This window comes from Corvus brachyrhynchos, unplaced genomic scaffold (assembly GCF_000691975.1).
Source record: "Corvus brachyrhynchos isolate BGI_N302 unplaced genomic scaffold, ASM69197v1 scaffold309, whole genome shotgun sequence".
NCBI classification, from domain to species: domain Eukaryota; kingdom Metazoa; phylum Chordata; class Aves; order Passeriformes; family Corvidae; genus Corvus; species Corvus brachyrhynchos.
In genome coordinates, this window is record NW_008240227.1 from 906,251 (window position 1) to 922,285 (window position 16,035).

Consider the following 16,035-nt stretch of genomic DNA (forward strand, 5'->3'; position numbering starts at 1 on the left):
GCAAGCTCAACCCAATGGGATGAAGGTTTTTCTGTCAAACTAGAAAATATATACCAGAGAACAGCCAACTGCTTTTATTTTTACTTCTTGCCAGTAAAAACAAAGAAACACTACAGACCAAAATAGAGACTTGCCGGAAAAAATTCCAGAGTTCCACTGCATTTCCAAGCAGCTTAAGGAAAGAAGGGAAAGATGTAAAGCTTAGGTTTATTTGGGTCTTTGCAGCAAACACTAACAAAGCTGTTCATATTCTGACCTTTGAAACACCTGTCAAACATCTGCAAACATGTACATTAAAAACACAAGTGTTCAATTCTGCATTCTACCCTCAGTCATATAAAAGCTTTAGGATGAGGCACATACAAGACATATATGTGTATGTAATCCCTGGATACCTAAAAGCAGTAACTGTGGTTACCTCTGGTACCCAGAGGGAAGGCTTTGCTATCTAGCCCTCCACTGCAGGCATTACATACCTATGGATTAGGACAGTTCATTTTATCCTGAATTAACTTTGCTCATGATAGCATCAGTTGCCATTTAAGATAATACCATCAACACATACAATTCTACAAAATTAATTTAATTCTCGTGTTACAGATCTCACTTGAGAAAACAGAAACCATTCCAATCACAAAAAGTAACTCTCAAAATAAATCTTGAGAATTTTTTACTTTTCATTAATCACTCTACCTAAAGTCCAATAGATGACTACCAGGGATGGGACTGGGTTTTGTAATCTGCCCATAAAAACGTCTTCTGAATTTCCAGTTACTATAGGCAATTTAGCCTACTTCTTCACCTACCATTTGAAAATTTCTCTGGGATCTGAGGATCTCATATTTCACAGGACAAAGTTTTCCATCAGCTCCTTCCACATAAACAAGGTAAAAGGGATACCCCATAAAACCCCACAAACCAGCAGCCACGTACCGTCACAAAGGGCGCCTGAAGCACAGACACTTCTCAAACCACAGCGCTTGTAAATCACCCAAGACCTCACCAGAGCCTGGTAACTTCCCCAGCAGTGAGCAGATGGTTACTTCCCAAAACTGAAATTCCATTCCTCTGATCATTTATGTCTGTAAGACTCAATCACTCACTGTTTGTGCAATGCAAACATAAAAGTGCCATAGGCAAAGCAGTTTATTAAAAAATGTAAATGAACAGACTGAAGTTTTTCATGGTGTTTACCCAGCTCAAACATTTACCAGCATCACACAAGTGAAACAAGAAACAGTATTAATTAATGCTTGAGGAGTACTTTGATTTAAAATACCAAACAAGTACTCTGAACTAGAGAAAACTGAATGTCAAGGAATCCTGATTGTGACTGGCCAGTGAAATGCAAAGTTACATACTTGAAAATAAAATAATTGAAGACTGCATACACCTGATGAGATTGAAATAGTTTTAAAGCTATTTTAGCACTTTTGCTCTCCCTCAAAGCTTTATTCATCACAGAAGTTGTAAAGGAGTACAGCATATACTCCAAGCTTACTTATATTCTGCAAGAGGAAACTCTGGCTGCTGCCACAGAGGAATACAGATTGGAATTTTTCATGCACATAGCCACCAAAACAAGTCATTACAGCCATTTTACAGAATATGGGGTCAAATACTTTGGATGTGAGAATATACTGAGAAAGAGATTGAGTATATACTTAAAAGAATGACTCACCACAGGCATCATGACCCAACACAAAAGCATCTACTCTGACCTCAAAAGCCACAAAGACAGCATGGAACTGGGTATTTTAAATGCACTGATACGGGCACAGGGACAAAGGTTAGAGGAAATGAAGTGTGGGAAGAGTCAGTGATTCTCACACAAAACAAGCAACTCATTCTGCCTGTTTTCAGAGAAGATCCATCTTTAGAAAAAAATATGACACATCAGCTTCCATACATTTTTGTTCTTATATTCTTGCTGTTGCCATGCATTATTCCAACATAAAGCCAGTGAGTTTGAGTACTCAAACCTGTCACGTAGAAGAAATCACACTTTTTAGATAGCCTTAGATGCGCAAAATAACAGGCATATAAACCTGAACAAAAGAACTGCTATTAGCAGATCCTTTCTAATGGCAAGAATAGTGAAGAACTGGGTTAAGCTGTTTGTTTCTAATCTGGTCTTAAAACTCTCTGGTAATAGTTTAGTATCTATCAGAAATTGAAGTTTGGAGGTACATTGCACAAAGGGCACCAAAACCCCTTTTCAGCCAAGGCTTGCAGTCCCACATGGTACCACTGGCATCACAGGATAAAAATTGCAAAGACCTTGGAAACACATTGATGGAAAAACTAATAAGGAAAGTGAGCACAAAAGAACAGACAAAGGTTCAAGTAAGTATCAATACATCAGTGGACATTGCTTACAAAACCTTGTCTGGATTCCTGAAAAGAAAAGAAACAGAAAAGACAGCCCAGTCCTGCCAAAGCATTCTCTCCAGGAACAGCAGACAGCTCCTTTGACCGCTGTTAACAAGATTTGAAAGCTGTCTGAGTCCACAGACAAAATGTGTTAAAATGGATACTAGAGTAAAAGACTACTTTAAAAATTTAGGGAAATTTAGGGAAATTTAAAAAGACAAACTTTATGCTCTAAACTAGGCACATACCAGGATTCTCCTCTCAGCACCAAAGGGAGAAAAATTTTAAAATCATACAAAACCCACGTACTTCCATGGCTCCATAAAACAGTTAACTTAAATCAACAGCAGAATGTAGACAAGTTAGAATAAAGCTTTCCCTATACTCATCTGCATCCAAAAGCAAGAGGAAATTAGAATATTTAGCATCATGAATGGAAAACAAGGGGGAAAAAGCAACAAAAGTGTTGGGGTCTCCTCCCCTGCCATGGAGCCCTGGGAGAGGGGCCCTGAGGGGAGACACGGGGTTTCCCTGCCCCTGCTCAGCCTCGTTCCCCATTGGTTGGTTTGGGTTCCCTGATAACACCAAGGACCCTCGGGTCCAGTGACTGCAGAGTTCCTGAGCTGAGCCCCGGCCATGCGGCTGGAGAAATAAACGTCTCTGAAACATCTACCACGAATCTGTCCATATATACTTCGCTTTCCACAGGACTCCTGGCTTGAAATATACTTGTTGCAGTAATCCCCGCTGCGACACAAAAGCATAAACCCACTGGAGTGGTCTGATTGCTCTCCAGTGTTAAGCAATACATAAGAGATCCAGAGATGCATGTGAGGGATGGGAATATGCAGGCAGAGGGCATTTTTGGAACACCTGTAGCATATGTAATGAAAATAGTTTGTTTTGGAGCTGAAGTAGGATTGAGAAAAAAGCATCCATGCCAGCAGTGTGCTTAAATATCCTAGGCTGAGTGCTTGGAACAACAACTAAACATTTGCAATATTGGATCCGATCCTCAAACTGTTTCCAGTAGCCCAAAGAAACTGCTCTGAGGGCAGAGGTTAACTTCTTCCCACCATCTCCTTTACTGACTTTGCAACCTCTTCTTTGTGCATCTCCTATCATATCATAGGCAAGAAGGCAAAAGAAGTGAGGGAAAAACCCTAAGAGTAGAGTATCACTGCCTAGAGCTTGCAGCCAAAGAGCAAAGAAGAACCTGGGAAAAGCACTTCCAGGACTCAATCTGCTCTTCCAACTTCCCTCTTCCACAGCTGCTCCTCATATGCTGGAAACAAGAAACTGCAGGTGGGAAACACACACAAGCTTTGAAAAACAGTGTTGATCTATGCACTAAATAAATTTAACCCTAAAAGAGAATGTAAATCTTTTCAAAGAGGTTGATGATTGAACAGACATGAGGATGGAGGTCTCACACAACACAATGTCTTCAAGCACTTATATTTGAAAAGATTACTAATTTATGTTTAGTTACAAGTGTTCTGAAAGGTATCTGGCATTCAGGTTTGAGTATTTACCATATTTAGCAAACAGCAGATTTATATTGCTTTTACATTTCTTTTGCATGATTTCATTTCTATATATATTTGTTAAGTAAATATGGTTCCTCTGAGCTAAAGCAGAAATACTATCCCAACACCCCTATATATGGGTAGAGATGTATAGTGGGTTTAAAGGTCATAAAGGAAATCTCTAAAAGCTAAGAATAAAACCAAACTTCAGAAACAAACTTTGAAGCACTACCAATCTTAACCTTTATTTTAGACATCTCAACTAATTGTTAGTCTTTGCTTGGTTTCAGAGATCTCGAAGTCGCTCTGAGACTCTGACCTGAACACACATCATGCAATTCTTACTGCAAAGAGAAATAAGAACTAAAGTCTTTGTGATCCTTGCAAAAGGTCAGAAACACTCTGGTTTACACAGCATTAAATAGTGGGAAAGTGGAAAAACATTTCTATTTTCAAAAGGGCTACAACATAGATTTCACCTCAGTATAATATCATAACCTGAAGTTCATTGCCTTGAGCAGAAACAGACAAAGCCAACTGCTGGAAAACAAGAGTTCAGGCACCGCTGTCTTTTTTGATTTGTGAAGCCTAAACATTTTACAACAGAAGTGCAAGCACAGAAAACTTACTTTCTTTGATTACCTTTTGCAGTCTGTTAGAAGTAGGCACACAGATTAGCTGAGGATCAAATACCACATTTAATCCCCAAAGTTAGCTCAAGGGCTTTGAGTTAGACAACTGCCTTCTCAGCCACCAGCATTCCCTTTTCATTTAAAAAGACTCCTCTGAAAAAGCACTCATTTATATTTTGCTCCTCTCTACATATCCCAAAACAAAGGAAAAAAAGCATAATATTGCTTTATTAGCATTTTATTTTTAAAAATAAAAAGTCTTCAGATTTTATGAAAACTTCAATCATATTTGAGCTTATAGATGTCCCAAGATAAAACATTTATTATAGTAATGGAAGCTTGTTTTTCCTGGTCTTCAACAGTCTCCCAAAACAGCTCATTCCCACCCTGGAACTGTTTCCTGACCTCTAGAAAGGGTCATCTATGTATAACTCTAGACAAAATATGGCCATAGCATTCCAAAGCTCCATGGTCAGATCACCAAAAAGAATTCAGCAGGTTCAGTTCACATCTCAGCTGAGCTTTGTTTTTCATGATAAAACAGACACGCAGAAGAAAGTGTTAAGTTAGTCTTGAGTAAAGCCTTACCTGGCTGCTTTAAGTAACACACACATCCCTCAGCAGTGAGAACACATTCCCAAAACACTCCAATCACCAGTCCTATTGCTGCTTGATCAGTAACAGCAATGAGTAAACCTCAGAGCAGGTTGCACTGTGTAAATAAAGAATCCTGGGAGAGTAGAAATTGCACCAATCTCAACTTAACACCTCCCATCCACAGCACAACAAGCCCAGGTCTTGGAGTTTAGCATGTAAAAATCAAGCAGCTTATTACTTGAAACTGTGCCAAGTAACCAAGCTGAATAGGAAGCCCTGTGTGAAATTTTAGTTTGTAAAAATTGTGGCTTTTGACAATTGAAGTGTATTTCATTTACAGCTAACTGTTCAATTAACAAGAAGCAAAAGCATTCATTCACTTCACAATGAAAATTTCTTCTACTCAAGTATCCATGTCTTAATCAGCATGGATTCATTTGTATTGCTATTTAAAATGCCTTTCTCAGTAACACTTGCTGACATCACCCAATAGTTACACATTTTATATATAAATATTTCCTAAGCATACAAAAAAATCTGAAGATTCCAACCAGTTTTGCTGATTAAGATCCACCCAGCAAAGCACGTGTCTAGTCACCACAGTTTCTTTGTTGGCTGCAGGGGAAAAAAAGGAAACAATGTGAGAAAGGTCCACATTTTCTGCTATACTGAATTAAACACACTCCTAGAAGTCAAGAAATACATCTCTGGCATCATTCACATTTCATGATTCCAAGTTTAGACTAGAAGTGACTTCTAGAGGTCATTTGATCCCAACACCTACTCAAAACCAAGGTGAAGATCATCTTTATGGCAGACACCATGTTACACTGTCTGGCTCAAATCCTGATGAACACTGATTTAAATCATCAAATGCCCTCAACTGCTTTGGTTTTTTGATAGGAAGGTTACCAAGACCTAAAGAAATAAGCACTGCTTATTCTCAGGACACAGGCAGTGATGGATGGAAGACAAGACAAAGGCACTTGAAGAAAGCCCTTAAAATGGCCACAGGAACAGAGGTGTATCAGACAACACCTCCCCCAGTCCTGACAAAGCTGGAGGGACAGGAGAGTAAAAGGACACTGGAACAGAGAGAAAGTTTTCACTTTATTCATCTATTGACCAGAAAATCCATCAAGAACAACCTTAGCAAGGAATCCAGGATCTTCTCTTCCCATTAGTGAAGCTAGAGCTGGACTTCCAATACAGCCCCGAATCAAAGATTCCCTCACCCTTCGAATTAAGCTCAGATTTACTCTCAACTCCGAGTACAACAAGCAGTGTTTACCCCAACTCAAACCACTTCAACAAACTAAAAAACAATGACAAGCTGCCATTTCCAAGAGGAGTTCTGTGTTAGGCTCACTTCACAGAATGCAACTTCCAGCAATTTCAAGTAGGTTTAATTCAGTAGCAGCTTTAAGCAGCTTCTTTTTCTTTTCTTCAAATGGAGACCTTAGCTCAGGGCTGCTGTGTTTGCCACTCCACTAACTAGTCCACTTGTTCAATATCTTCTGTCCTTCAAGTGGAGGGCACACCCAAATGAACTGCACACATTTTTACAAGATTATAGGGACAGATGACTGAGGGACCAAGAAGATATTGTAACATCAAGCCCTTCATCACATATAAGCAGAAGTTCTCATTTTTAGCCTGACAGAGGATATACTGTTATTTGCATAACAAAAGGGCTTTAAATCTTAAAAGAAATAGTCAGCACTACATGAAAAATTGAAGAGACATTCTGTGCCAAAGCTGGATTATGAATCACCAACTAACACTCCTGCCACCAGCAGCATGAAACCATCTTTGCAGTGATACTCAAGCCCTACCTGAATAACCACTGCAGTACTTAACACACTTGCAACCCCCCATCTATGTTCAACATCCAAAAAGCAACTGATTTGTCAACTATTTCACTGATTTGACACTTCTGTATTCTTTCAATAAACTGCCATTCTAATTACCTGTCTGGGTTTGCCGATGCTGTCGTGCTTCTTTGCATTTCATTTACCTTTTAAACACTAAATTATTTAGCAGCAGCAAGTCACAGCAAATGCCAGGAAACCCCTTTATCTGATCTGCAAAACCTCCAATTGCTCAAATTTCTGTATTTTTAATTACAATGGTATACAAATACATCCACAGAACTGAGATGCTACCAAGACACTCAAGCCTCAAAACTGCAAATACGACAGATACATTTCCTATTCCACACTGACAACTGATTTGAGTAAAATTTATCTACATGACAGACCTTTTCCAGGTTAACTTTGGAGGAATATATTGCTGCATTACCACAATCCTGACGCATCACTTGCCCAGAATCCCCTACTGATCAGTCACTGATCTACATTCACACATGCTGGAAGGAAAAAACCCAACCATGCATCAGAGCTGAAGACCAGTAGGTCCCTACATTTATATAGCAATACTCAAATCATTTGTCTCCATTAAAAGTCAATTATAGACACTTAGCTGACAAACATTAGTGACCTCAGACTAGAGAATAAGAAACTGTGCATCATAAAGAAAAAAAACTTTTCTAATGTAATTCCCAGATGTCTGTAATATAAAGGCACTAAGGTAAAAGCTGAAGTTAATCTTTTAAAAAAAGTTTCCAGCCTTTACTATGGATTTGAGATCTGTCTTCCCACTCTTCCTCACTATAAAAGTGCAAATCCTTTGTGTGTGGTTATTTGAATATCAAGACTCTTCCATGTAACAGCAACGTGAGAACAAAAACTCAAGGAATGTGCTGAAAAGTACCTTGTGATCAGTTATTTTCTATGTGCCTTGCAAACCCCTCCTGATAAATGTCTGTTCTGTAATTCCCTTGAGAAATACTCTGTGGAAATGACTTTGGGACAGAACGTATGTTTTTACAAGTAGCGATAAAATTATATAAATAACTTGCCTAAAAAATTCCAGACATGTAAAGTGTATTTCTATAGAGAAAATGCAAGTAAGCCATCTGTAACAGAGTTCACATTTTTTCATACTTGCAATGAACTTTAAGTTTTTTAAGGTTAAAACAACATTAACAGAAAAGATTTCTCAAGTAAGAAAAGTATCTTTGATATTTGGACAATTTTCACATCACTGCACATTCAAAACAATTCACATAAACTCTCACAGTCCAATATGCAGTTAATAATTCTACAGCTTTTTATATCCAAATGTAAACAGAAGAGCAATCAAATCTCATGTCAAGACAAAGACAACTTGGGTTAGTCTAATACAAATACCTGCAAAGTTTTTGTACTTTCCAAAAATCTCCTGGGCTAGAACCAAAAAAGCTAATTTCCTTATAAAAAAGCTGCAGTACAGGCACAGGCTAGAGGGGATAACTGTGATCACTGTGACCCATTTAACACCAGGCACTACTCTCTGCTAAAAAACAGAAACACAGAGGAATTCAAACCTACATCATGATTATCCAGTCTTGTTTTAAAGACTAACAGTAAGAAGCATCACTGCAGCAGCTGTCCCACATGGCTTTTATGCACACAGTAAATTTGTACAACTTCTTACTGCAGCAGTCACGTAGATTTTGTTATGATTTCACAGGTTAAACCCTGTAAGATAAGAGCCTGTATCAAAAAACTCTGATTAAGTTATTTGATAAATGTATCATTTCAAGAAGTTAAACAAAGCTGCACCTGCATTTATTTTTAGGAGTGAAAATATGCCTTAAACTCATGTTCAAACTGATCCTTTTTCCAGTGTGCTAGCAACCCTTTCTGAATTCCAAAGCAGCTGTAGCAGTGCCAGTGCCAGCTGCAGAAGACACGTGTTATACCTTGCCTGTTAAGATTCCTCTGTACTCTTATTTATACCTAAGGCTTAGCTGCTCAAGCTTCACTAAATGCTAATGTTCCCAAGCTGGATTATCCAGTCACCTCCAACACCTCTTCAAGTCAATGCTCCCAAGGAGGCTTTCCCAGCCTACACCCGTCCTGAGCTATACTAGTTTTAATGTGACCAAATATCAAGTCTGGTTTGCTTGAGTACACTCTTTAAAAGCAAAAAGCTGAACCAGGTTAGTCAACCACAACTACTGAAAAAGCACTTGTCACATTACCTCTCCACAAATAACCAAGAAGTTTTAAATTGATGGCATTTTGTTCAAAACCATCAAATTTCAGCAAGCAGTATGAATCATGCACTATTTGTTACTTGAAATTGACATTTAAGAAGCAGGGATCAAACTAATATGATTCAGAAGCTTTTCTCGCATTTTCTTTTTCCTATACTCAGAGCTTTAAGAAAAAATATTTCTGCTTCTACATTTCAAGTAAATGTTTGGTGTTAGGAACAATTTACAGAATCCTGGTGATGTCACACAATGGTTTATATACTGCTGTCAACTGACACAGAATGGGAAACTGGCAAAATACTGGTTGCATAAGTTGGAAGAGGCCTGAAATTGTATTTCTCTAATACTCAAGCTTTGCATATTTTGATACAACCTAGATTTAAGGATAACTTACAAAGGAGTAACTTGCTGCTGCTAAGAGGGGAAGGTCTTGCTCTCTCCTCCTTTCTCAGCTGGTTACAGCAATCTCCACAGCTTACTGGACATTTTATAGAGCTATTTAACTCCCTAACTCTTCTCTTTGGGAGAATCCTGGGAAAGCGAGGAGGCTGGGTATCTTCAACTAGACATAGCTGAAAGGAAGGGCTCAAAGAAATACCAGAGCTTATTAAAAAAGAATGTGTATGGAAACTCCCACTGTCATGTGTGGTAAAGTCATATTAAGCTTTAAGAGCCACCTCCAATCACCCAAGGTAACTTTTTGGATTCATTCTGCCAGCAGTGGGCTGTAGTTTTCACAAGATATCAAGAGAAGCATCCAGAAAGGTCCTCTGCCTGCATAAAGACAAGCCAGGTGCTGGAAGGTGCAGACAACAGCTGTCCATTGCCTAAGGCTACAGTTTCATTGCAGCCTAAGCCTGCTGAGCTACCAACTACTCCTAGAGCATCATCTTTCAGCCTGGCACCTGTTCCCTGGACAAATCACATGGTGTTTCAGCATGCTGAAGAAACAGAAGAGCATTTAGTTCATTTATCAAATTAGTTTATGCCAAATGAAAGGGTGAAATGGCTCAGCAAAGGATCCAAGAAGCAGCTGGCAGAAGAAAAAGGGATGGAAGTAACGCAGCCAGGAGTTAGTGATGTACATTGCTATAACTCCATAGGCTGCAATTCAACTCCCCCTAAAATTTTACTGCTGCCAGAAATGAAGAACATTTGAAGCTATTCCAGTAACAGAGGGCCCCAAAATAGTCTTAAGTGGGACAAAACACAATTACCAGAAAAAAATTAGGATATCATAAGCTGATATGACTATTTTTCCCCCTTTCCAATCTAAAGCTAAACATTTATTCCCCTGATGAAAGATGAGATTCTTCCCCATAAGTCTGGAAAAAGAACTTCAATTCTACAATCCTGATTCATTTCTTCTTATTATTTATTACACTGGCTTGTCATATCTTACATTAATTGCAGCAATTTCTTATCTCAAACTCAGCAAAGAGTAGTTGGAGTCTATTCTGTCCTGTTTCCCACATATTGAAACAGTGAGGATTCAGTCAAATACTGGTTATCTCGATTTCATTTCAGCAGCAGCATGAGTCATGTGCAATAGCAGCTAAAACATATTGCAGTAAATGCACCCTGAGCCAGCACTCTGCTCCAAAAGATTTTAGTAGGTGACCTATGATAGTTACTGACTAGATGTCAGGGCTGGAAAAAAACGCATTCCAATATGCCTGTATTTCAGGTCTTTTGGAGACTCTGAGGATTTGCTCATCTGTTCTAGAAATCCCACAGAATTTGTGATTCTTGAGATATTCCAACAAGATGCTTGCATATTTGAAGAGATGGTAGCTTTAAACAGAACATCCTTCTTTAGGAAGTCTTACATTTTTTATCCTTTAGGTATCAGGAGATATCTTTGTCAATGTTCTGGGTAAGTGAAAATGCAAACAAGGCAGACCATTCTTAAAGTAAGCAGGGGAAAACTGGGACATAAGAGCAGCACCGTACCCACAGAAAATCTCTAGAATGCAAGTAAGACAACAACATCCTTAAAGCTAAACTGTACTCCAGGCTTTCTTCTCTTACCTCTGTGTGCCGTTATCCTGCACTGGGAACACGCCCCTTGCTCCCCAGTTTTCCTGGCAGAAATGCAATGTTAGCAAACTCCAGATTTCCAAGTGTGAAAGAAGATTCACAGTTTACTGCTTCTAGTACTTTGCTCAGTGTTGATCTGTTTTCTCTCCTGTACAGTCTCATACTATTACCAGAACTTGTTTTGCCACAGCTCTCTCTCCATTGCTTTTCCAGACGTGGAGACTGACACTTTCCATATATTGTTAGGCACAGCATATCCTCAAAACTGGTATGGGACACAAACTCCATTACATGAGAAATTCAGCCTTTGATGAACATATAATTATGGCCCAGACACAAGCCTAAGATTACTTCGCCTCTTCTTATACAAGTGATGAAGTCCATTCTCCCAAAACATCCTTCATTTCCATTACTAAATGTTTTGTCAATTACTAGATTTCAGCAAACAATACCCCAAAGTTAAGAAACAACACACCAACTTATGTCCAAGGCTTCAAAACAGCCAAGGGAACTCCAAGAGGAACAAATGGTTTATTTCTTAAGTAACAAACACAAAAATTCACAAAACTGCCACTAATTCATGCCATACCATTTACCTGAAACAAAAGGAAGTACAGAACAGACACAGCTAAGTCAGATCTGCTTTAACCACCATTTGGTTAAGACTGTCTAAGAACCCCTCCAAATAAAGCCTAGCAAGTTCTGTAGATGACATTTTGAAGGGCAGTTGAAGACAGTTCGTTGAGTTTCTTTTGGCTGCAAACAATCCCTCAGACACCACCGTATAATTAAAGCTATGAATTTATCATCTTTTCATATTTGAACACAAAAATAAAACAAAAGTAGACTTTTCCCCTGGTAATTCACTACATTGCCAAGAAATCCTCTGTGTTTTGCACTTGTTAGTGGAAGAGAAAAAATGGAAAAGGGATCTAGAAATAAATCCTGTCAGTCTTACGCCTCTAGAAGTCAACTAATAACCAACACTTTGACTACCCTCATTCTCTTATGCACTTCACACATTTTTATTGTCAGAACAAAGCTTTATGCCACTCAATCTTGTGACTGAAAGATGCTTTGCCATTTTCATGCTATCACAGTATCCTGAACTGCAGGCTAAGGGTGTCCACTGCTTACCTCATTACTTATCCCAGCCATGATGCACAAAAGGCACGTTCCAATGTCTTAGATTTACATTTCCTTTTACATGAAGAAACAGTATAAACAATCCAAGTCATAAGAATTTCAGAAACAGTGAAATATAAGGTTTATTTTGCAATCACTGTATGTAAGAAGTACTGTCCAAAAGACTGAAATCAATCAGCCGAAGTCAGCTCTTGCCACAGTCTCCTGCAAAACAGTGCAGGATTATTTGTTTCTAGGATTAAAACTGTTAATAAGCCACCTTCAAAGACAACACAGCACAGCTTCCTTTTAACATATTTACTATTGAAACACTCTAGCCAATAACGTGCCTAATGTTTCTGAAAGATAGGTTTTTTTCCAAGTACATCAGAACTTGAAAAAGTAAGGTCAAGGAACAAGAAAGATTTCCTAATAAATTCAGAACTTGGAAGAAATCCAGGTATTCCACACTAAGTGGTTTTGTTTCCCTGTAACACAGAACGAAGATGTCTCCAAATAAACACAGTCACTCAAAGTAGCTGTAGCTGCAATTCATCAAAAGCTGTCCTTGTCAAACTGGTATCAAGTAGACCTTCAGAAACCAAATGTCAGTCTCAGCTTTGCCCCCAACAGCTATGAACAGTGCAAGTTATTCCTTTAATAAGAATTAACCCTCTGTGGGATTAATGCGCATACAAAAAGCTTTAACATATATATCCCAACAATCCCATTATGCAAGAGATTAAAACAGACTAGTCTGGCAATAAAATGCTTATCACCTGACTTGTCCCACTGGCAGTAACACTGGCAGTGCATGGACAAACTCAGATCTGGCTGTTTTGCCCTCAGAATGCAAGATCCAGTATCAGAATACAGGTTTGCACCACAGAATCACAGAATAAGCTGATTTGGTAGGGACCCACAAGGACCACCGAGTCCAGCTCCCAGTAAAAACTACCAGCTGCCATAAGAGCCAACAGCTGTGCTGCTGATGCCACTGGACAGGAAGAAGTCACTCCTGGAGTCAGACAGCAACACTGCAGATCCTGCCAACAGAACCTGACCTGCACCAATAAAGCTTTAATTATCACTTGACTGTGTATTTCAAATATATATTACTAATAAAAGCTTTAGCTACCACTTGACTGTATATTTCAAACAGCCATCAGCTAGCCTTAGCTGCTTTCATAAACTAATCCCCTGAAAAAAATAGTGGTTTCTGAAAACAAACTACTCTTAGTAATCCATACCTCGTGAACACTTAGTGTTGAAGTGTTTTTATCGATCACTCTTCTTGTCTTAAAATAGCAGAAGTTTAACAGCTCCCATGAACGCAAGAAACATTCCCCCTCTCTTTCTAATGGAAATAATGGAAGTAAAAAAATAAAAAAGCTAGAAGGAATGCAGAAAACAACCTCATTTTGGGACTCCCAAGCCAATCAGATTCTAGACTGAAACAGCATGTTATTAAAGGCATATGAACAACTGGAAAGAAGAAAAAAGACAACCTTTCTGTATTCACCTACTGTCCTCAAAATTGTAAAAGCATGTTCCCTTGAGTTACTCATCTCTCCCACAGATCACTGTCAAGAGTGTCTCCATTATTTTAAGTGCAGCCTCTTCACCTGTGCTCTAACAGTTTCTCACAGTACATTCCACAGCACTTAAGAAAACGAGCACAGCTCTGTGTGCACTGCAGCAATGATGAGCAGGAATACTTAAATTTTTCAACCACAGCCTGGAGAGGGCAGGAAGTACAGCAAGAATTCAGAAACTTGTATGAGCCTGTAAACTTGAGAAAAACGTCATTCAAGAACTGGTCCTAAAACACTTCTTATTTAATCAAGGAGAAGCAATTAGTATGGAAGGCTGAGCCTGCCTTGGCAGGTGAGGAGATACACCTTGCTAATTGGGAACACCTGGATACTGAGTGACCCTTTATTTAAACGCATTGTGAACAGACACACTAACAAAGACTACAAGTTAACCCCAACACATTAGCATACAATTTTCTCCATTTCTGTGCTCTGACACTTAGAGTAACATTGTAATGTGATATAAGCAAAACCACGGCTCACAGTCAGTGCTTGCATTCAGCAGTCCAGCAGCACCAGGGAAATCAGCACCTCTCCTTAGGTCTCGGGGCAGTCCTGGCCATCAGACACAGGAAGACTGAGCCTGGCCAGGGAAGACACCCTGCAAGAGCAGAAGGTGGAAGACAGTCAGAATCTCTCTCCTCGTGGTCGCTTTATTACGAAGTACCAGAAATTATTATAGTCACCTTCTAACAGTCAGGTACACACAGGAGCTGGACCCAACCCTCAGGTACTAAAGAAGCATCACTAAGAAACATGATTCTCTTCTCCCTTTTCTGAGCCATAGAAGGTGCACCAATTACCTTACCAAGACAGTGTGGTCAGATCATACAATCTCCCAGTTTTCTGTTTTGAAAACTGCTGGGATCCTATACAAAAGCTAATTTAGGATTTTAAAGGCTAATTCAAACACTCTGTTTTAGGCACCATTTCTAAGCGAAACTTCTCAGCTTCTATTTCAAGACATGCCAGATTTCTAAGGACAGCACAGGAAAAAAAAATTGTCACTTTCCCTCAATCTCCCAAACTCTGAAGTTACAGTATTTGCCAACAAGTGATATAGTTCTAGAAATACTGAATATCTCTTCTAACAGGCATATGATACCTGCCTGTAGATGATATATGCCTAGGTGTGAGAAAAACCAAGAGAAGATAAAACAGCCAGCACTTCACTATCTTCAAACAGGTTGTGCCCCTACACATATGGCCAGGATCAAAAAAACAAACAAACAAACCCGATAAAAAAAAAATATTCGTTTTCTTCAGCTGTTTATATCTATGTTCTTAAGAAATTAAGAATGATCACTTCAGAATAACATACATGTGCTATAAAAGTGGTCTCTCAAGGGGGTCACACGCAAGGCAATTCACTGAAGGGTGGAAAAACCATTTTTCGTAGCTTTAAGAAAAAACGTTTTAAAATACTATTTCGTTTTTGTCTTATGCTTTCTCAATTTCTATGTCTGAGTATGTTTTATAACGTACATATCGGTACATTAGTACCTGTATATAACTGGTAAATCAATAAATTTACATATATGAGAGGTGCATCATAAAAAGTGTGCTTTATTGATAGGAATGGGCAGCCAAAAAAGCTGGAGACCACTCCCCTAGAGAGCAGAAGCTCTTTTATTTATAAATTTGCCCTGCCCTTCCTCCTTTCCACTCTAGCGCTGGTTTTCCAGAGGATTGGAATGAATGGCGCCTCACAAGGCACGTGGCCCCGGTGTTTTCAACGCCAGGGTCGGGGCTTTTTTTCTGCCACCTGGAAAAAAGAGACTTTAGTTCCCCAGGAACAGGCAACTGAATGTGGAAACGTGGACAGAGGTATCAGAAAACCACGCTATGGAAAATCACCTGCTTGACAAGGGAACATTAAGTGCACGTAAAGAAAGAACAAATAAATAGAACTAAGACGCCACGAAACATAATCGTTTTGGGGGAACCGTGGAAAGATATGTAATGGAGAACACCGAAAGCCAAGCACTTAGACCCTCACCCGGTTCTTCCCCCTCACCCCCCGTGTGCTCCGGCGGCTCCCC

The 16,035-nt window shown here is 39.2% G+C and overlaps 1 protein-coding gene across 2 annotated transcripts in view; it reads right to left on the reverse strand.

Annotated features, from left to right (window-relative positions):
* Nucleotides 1–16,035, reverse strand: part of HMG20A (high mobility group 20A) — a 38,727-nt gene that overhangs the window by 22,123 nt on the left and 569 nt on the right. Inside the window, exon 2 of one of the 2 annotated variants that reach the window (XM_017745192.1) lies at nucleotides 14,477–14,594. The exons of the other annotated variant lie outside the window; for it this stretch is intronic. The gene's annotated coding sequence lies outside the window, so the exon portion shown is untranslated. The remainder of the gene's footprint in view (nucleotides 1–14,476; nucleotides 14,595–16,035) is intronic. 2 annotated transcript variants of the gene reach the window in all.